This window comes from Micropterus salmoides, unplaced genomic scaffold (assembly GCF_014851395.1).
Source record: "Micropterus salmoides isolate LMB-PRFRI ecotype aquatic unplaced genomic scaffold, ASM1485139v1 Ms_hic_scaffold_18, whole genome shotgun sequence".
Lineage (NCBI taxonomy): Eukaryota > Metazoa > Chordata > Actinopteri > Centrarchiformes > Centrarchidae > Micropterus > Micropterus salmoides.
Genome location: NW_024040928.1, coordinates 11,600,021 through 11,606,020, shown reverse-complemented (window position 1 = coordinate 11,606,020; position 6,000 = coordinate 11,600,021).

Genomic DNA, 6,000 nt, shown 5'->3' with positions numbered 1-6,000 from the left:
TGTACTCTGTAAAAACAAAAAACAAAACAACTAGCATTAAACAGTAGGTGGCCTCCACCTCTCTCCAGTGGCATCACATGTTTATGTCCTGATGCAAAAAGGAGATCTGCTTTAATGGTCAAATGTTTTTTACAGAGGAGAACAAAAACGGTGGTGGAGGTGGTGGGGGGTTTTGTCTCTTGGCATTTCACTTGATCCAGCCTCTGCTATCTCTAAAAGTTTTGGCTTGTTTGTACAGCAAGAACAGAAACATTTTTTTCCTGTTTTGTACCATGAAGCATTCCAGTATATCTCCCATGAAATGCCGGGAAGGAAGTACAATGTAGGTACAAGGGTACAATGTTGATGGTGAAAGTTTTACTTTGTTGGTTCTTCGCATCTTTAAGATGACCAGTTACTGTGCCATCACACACACATGCACAGGCATCTAGATTTTAGATTAATTGCATACGGTTGTGAATTTTTTTTTTGTCATTTTGGGGGTTCAAAGGGTGGTTTAAAAATCTAATAAACAGTGGAAAAGTTTTAATTTACATAGTATTAAGAAGAAAACTCCTGAGAGTTAAGAGAGTGGCAGTTTGAATTCAAATTGTACGAGTCAAGTTTTATTGTGATGAATATTCATGAGTATGATAATACAATATTTATCTCTGTAAAACTATTTTGCGGTGTTACTTGGAGGTTATGATAACATACCTTAGCAAATACACAAACTGTTCAAAATATATTCTTTTCTGTTTTATACTACTTCAAGTGACCTGGACCTAGATTTGCCACAATGTAATTTCCCATTCTACATTGTCAGTGATAATGCAGTGACTGAAAGTATTGATTACAGGAAAAATAATCAGAATATGTTCTGTACACAAACCAATAATACGTGTCATAGGCACCTTAAAAAGAGTACTCTAGCAATTTAGTGTTGAGTCACTTATATGAGACAAATAAAAAACAGTCAGAACGGTCAGATTTGATGCAGCAGTGGCTGCGATAACCTGACTATTGCAGTGTACGGGTGATGCCATGTGAAGTTCATGTCAGCTGATACCCTGAAACACACATGAGAGTAGTAGTTCTGTATGTCGGCTAGTAATTAAGAAACAGTGGCTGGAATGTGCCCTCTAGAAGTGAATGTGTAAAAAAATTCTGCTTTTGTTATGAATCAACATGTGTCAACACTGAGACAGTGAATTATCCTGAGGAGTTGGCACTGCACACTTGCAGCATCTTGACACATGCCATCCCAGGTTGACATGTGTCAAGATGTCACTAGTGTACATAAAAAACGATGGGTGCATGCATTTTGACACACATTATAATAATGCTGGTGTGTGTCTCCCTTCGTTGGGTCAAGCTCCTCAATCCTACGTATCCTGAAGGCTTCAAGTTTGAAAGTGAAAAAGTTCTGGTGAAGTGTGGAGTTAGTAAGAAGTGAGCTTATCAGACCTCTGTAGCCTGCTCTTCATCTCTGAATACGAGGCAGAGAGACAGCCTCGTATGACCAGTACACATGTAAAGGAGTACCCAGACTCTCTGGGTAGACTCAAACTGCCTACATGGAGAAATGCTCAGAGGAAGTCACTGTCATGAAGCCCATCACCACACGCGCCAACCAGAAGCCATGGCTGGCAGCTGAGGTCCGTGCCCTGCTATAAGCTTGAAACACCACCTTCAGATTGGGGGATGAGGCAGCAGATCAGCTAGGGCTGTGCTTTCCACCCCCCCCTCAGGGAAGCAAAGAGGGAAGCAGGTAAGATCCAAAATCACTTCTGTGACACCTGGGACGCCAGGTGCAATTGGCAGGGAATCCTGGCCATAACTGACTATAAAACCTCACTGCAGGCCAGTGACAGCGACATCCACCTTCCTGACAAACTCAACATCTTCAATGCACAGTTTGAAGCCCTGAACATGCCCGCAAGTAGCCCCTTCCCCCCGAGAAGCAGGCACTCTTTCCGGACATAGCTGTTGTAAGAAAGATGCTAGCCAGAATTAACTCTCGGAAAGCTGCGCGCCCAGACAACATACCTGGCCGTGTGCTCAGACTGCGGCAACCAGCTGGCCAATGTCCTCACAGACATCCCGTGCAGAAGAAAACAACAACTAGCGCCACATTCACTTCCACCATCATAAAGAAGTGCTCCTGTAACTGGATTCTGGATTTTCTGACAGAGACTGCTGTGCCAGAACAAAATCCAACCACATCATCAAGTTTGCTGATAACACAGTGGTGGGCTTCATCAGCAACAGCGATACATTGGCATACAGAGAAGAAGTGGAGCAGCTGGTGAGATGGTGCGAAGACAACAACCCGTCTCAATGTTGAGAAGATGAGAAAGATGGTCGTGGAGTGACTCAGCAGCGGAGAGGGTCAAGAACAGAGAGTTCCTTGGTGTGCACATCGCCAACGACCTCACCTGGTCCCTTCACACCACCTCTGCAGCTAATAAGGCACAGCAGCTCCTCCACTTTCTGTTGAGACTGAAGAAAGCTAACCTACCCCTGCCCATTCTTACCACCTTCTACAGAAGCACTGTGGAGAGCGTCCTGACTGTATGACCGTGTGACCAGGGAACTGCAGAGCATCAGAACTGAAGACCTTCCAGTGTGTAGTGAGAACAGCTGAGAGGATCAAAGAGGTCTCCCTCACCTCAATCCAGGATATTTACCATTGACATCCTTCACCCGTTACACAGCCTGTTTACCCTTTTGCCATTAGGCAGGAAGTTCCACAGCATTAAGTCCACCTCTGCAACAGCTTCTTCTCCCAAGCTGTCAGACTTATGAATACCCCGCTGCCATCCACTGCATGAGCAACAAGCACAACTCTGCTAGAAGCACAAAGCCTGTTGCCACATTGACTGCTACTAGTATAACACCCAAATCTCCGACCAGAAGTGTCGGTAGTGGAGTCGCATTATGGGTAATGTAGGCGGTAAGGAAGAAGAAGATCCATTGCGGATCCAATAAAGTTTTAGGAGTACAATGCTAATTTGGTGAAGTACTCCATGCCTCCAGTTCTTAACTCCAGTTAAAATGTTTAGTCTTCAAACACAGTCACAGATCACTAAATCCCAAATGACAACTAAGAAATTTTCTGAGACTTGCAGACTACTGGACAGAATACAGTATAGAACAGCTTTCACCGAATGTGCCGTTCTCCCCTTTTAAGAAAAGTGGTCTTCACTTATACAAGCCACCAGGAATTCTCCACCAAAAAGCCCTGTTCTGTTGGAAAAAGCTGTTGGCACAAAAATCAAACACAATATGCTAAGCCTTTTCTAAGTTTAGACATTAAAAGTCTTGAAGATGAAGCTGAAAAGGTCAAAGCCACATTTAGAACTTGAAAGCTGTGATTAATACCGCTTATTTACATAATGCTGTTATCAGTGAGGACGTGTTGATCTCCTCTGCACTTCTGCTTCCACCATTACGTCACCACAATGCCAGTAGAAGGAGTCTCCAGGCCTCCTTTGCGTCTTACATTACTACGTCAGCCTGCAGTCCGTCATTCGCTGTAGCTTTTTTAGAACAATTCCTTTTGAGACAGATGGCATAGCAAAGCAGTAGTAGAGTAGTTATGCAAGAGAGGGCCTCCTCTTTGCTGATATTTAGAACAGAATTCATTTATTCAATACAGTATGCTACACACAATTTTTACTCCCTGCCAACAGAGACTGGACAAATCCAGGTCAAGTGCATCAGATAAATTGTACTAACCTTACCTGATCTGTCCATTATCACTGTGTGACAGAGCAGCAGCCAATTGGATTAACCCCAGGATTACAGCTCTATTTTATGTTTTTTTTTTTTTTTGGCTTCATTTTAATGTCTGGCTGTTAGGGGTTATATTGTTTTTAAAAGCTGTGTGTGTGTGTGTGTGTGTGTGTGTGTGTATACACACATGTGTGAGTGAGTTTACTCCTCAGGCAGGGGTCCAGCACATCTCGGGCTGCTATGGCAACTAGGCTGGCACCCCCATTGCTGCCTCATGGCAAGTGCACAAACACACAGATAGGCACATGAACACAGCTACGTCCACACTAATACGTGTTCATTTTAAAACGCAAACGAGCTCCGTACACACGGGCAGCAGAAATAATCTCCGTTCATACTAAGATGCGTGAAAACACAGATCCCCATTCATGTACACTTTGCATGCATTTCTTTAACTGCACAACAGCTGGTAGCATAGACAACAAGGTAAGCAACGTCTGTTATTTGTTATCTATGTTAAATTAACTACTGGTAATCAAGGCTGATCGCTTGTTTTCTTCCGTTACAGGATAGGGACGTGGCGAATCAGGGAAGGACATGTCGTGTCTGATAAGACCCAAAAAGGAAGAGAGCGTGGGTGTGTGTGTCATCGTTTTCAAAAGTCTCCGTTTCTGCCCATCCAGACTAAAACGCAATCGCTTTAGTTTTCAAACTAAAATGGGGTCAGCAGCATTTTCAGAAGTCTCCGATTTAGGGGTTCGAAAATGTCAGAGCAGTGTGGACGCTAGGTGTAAGCCTATCAAATGTTAAGCATTTTAAAATGAAAACTTATTAGTGTGAATGTAGCCTCAGTTTTCTGCTTAATTACACAGAGTCAGTGCAGAGGGATGAGGAAAGACTGGGAGAAGAGTCAACATGACAATAACAACATGGCAGTGACTGAAGGGGTTACTTAGATTCAGCTGAACCTGTAGCCATGGTTTTGGAACAAAATGACCTTTGAAATTACAGATTCTCTTCGAGCGGTGATTAAGGCAGCACATAAAAGCACATTCAACATCAGAACGGCTTGCAGTACAGAATGCTGACTGGACATTCGGGGAAGGTAATAAGAAATCCGGTTTGATAAAATACACATTTAATGTTCTTCCTTATCAGAGAATTATAACAATGGAGCGTTCACCGCTTTAGAAACCAGTGTGTTACTGACTGGATGACTCACTTCCATTACCAATTCATCACCAAAACACGATGCGTTGTTATTATCCGTGGCAGCTGTGCTAATGCAGTTCGCCCTGCCGGAAGCCATTCTCCTCGGCTAAACTGCAAACCGTTCAGTTTACCCTCCAGATGTGTCACAGCAATTAGTCTGTTTATTAGCTGATTATGTCAGTAAACTGCCCACATCTCTGCTGTTGTTATTGGCAAAAACACAAGGGCACACACACGCACACACACACACACACACGTGCACGCACACACAATGTTTTTCACAATCTACAATGCACAGAAGAAATAAAAAAAATACATAAACACACAAAATTAAACCCTCTTATAACCATGAGAGAATAAAGAAATGAATGAATATATGAAAAATCAATCCTCTCTCTGTCTGAGAGCTCAGGTAAACATGTTTAGTTCAGCATTGGCCATCCAACATTAGTGTGCTTCTTGTTTTAGCTACAAACTACGGGATGTTAATTCCGACTATCGTTCGTGATGACTGTTTGTTTGCTCGCCTACTTGTGGTAGTCGATTAACGTAATCATTTACGTCCCGCTGGCTGCCATCACGTTAATTATTAATGTTCATTTAGTTATGTTACACTGGGTTTGAGATTCTGGGGAATGTGTTGACTTACAGTATTTTATAAACTGATTAGTTGTGGAGGCACTGTACATTAGACTACATAGTTGTGCTCTTTAAGTGAAAATGTTTAGGTTTATTGTTGATCTGATCATGTAAGGTTACAGTTTTATTTAGTTAACGTTACAGTGGTTTGAGAGTCAACTTACAGTAGTTAATAAGCTGTCATTAGTTGCATTGCACATTACATAGCTGTGTTCTGTAAGTGGAAAAACAGATTATAGTTATAGAATCCCTTGTAGCTATGCAGTTTTATAAGCAGCCTGAATAGAGAGCAGCAGGGGATACAACACAAGTTACTTGAGACTTGACTTGGCCTCCAGCTCAAAGACTTGACTTGGACTGGTGTATACACCCTTGTCTGCAAGCGTGAGCCACATTAGTGTTTATCTTGTCTTCACTACCTACCAGTTTATC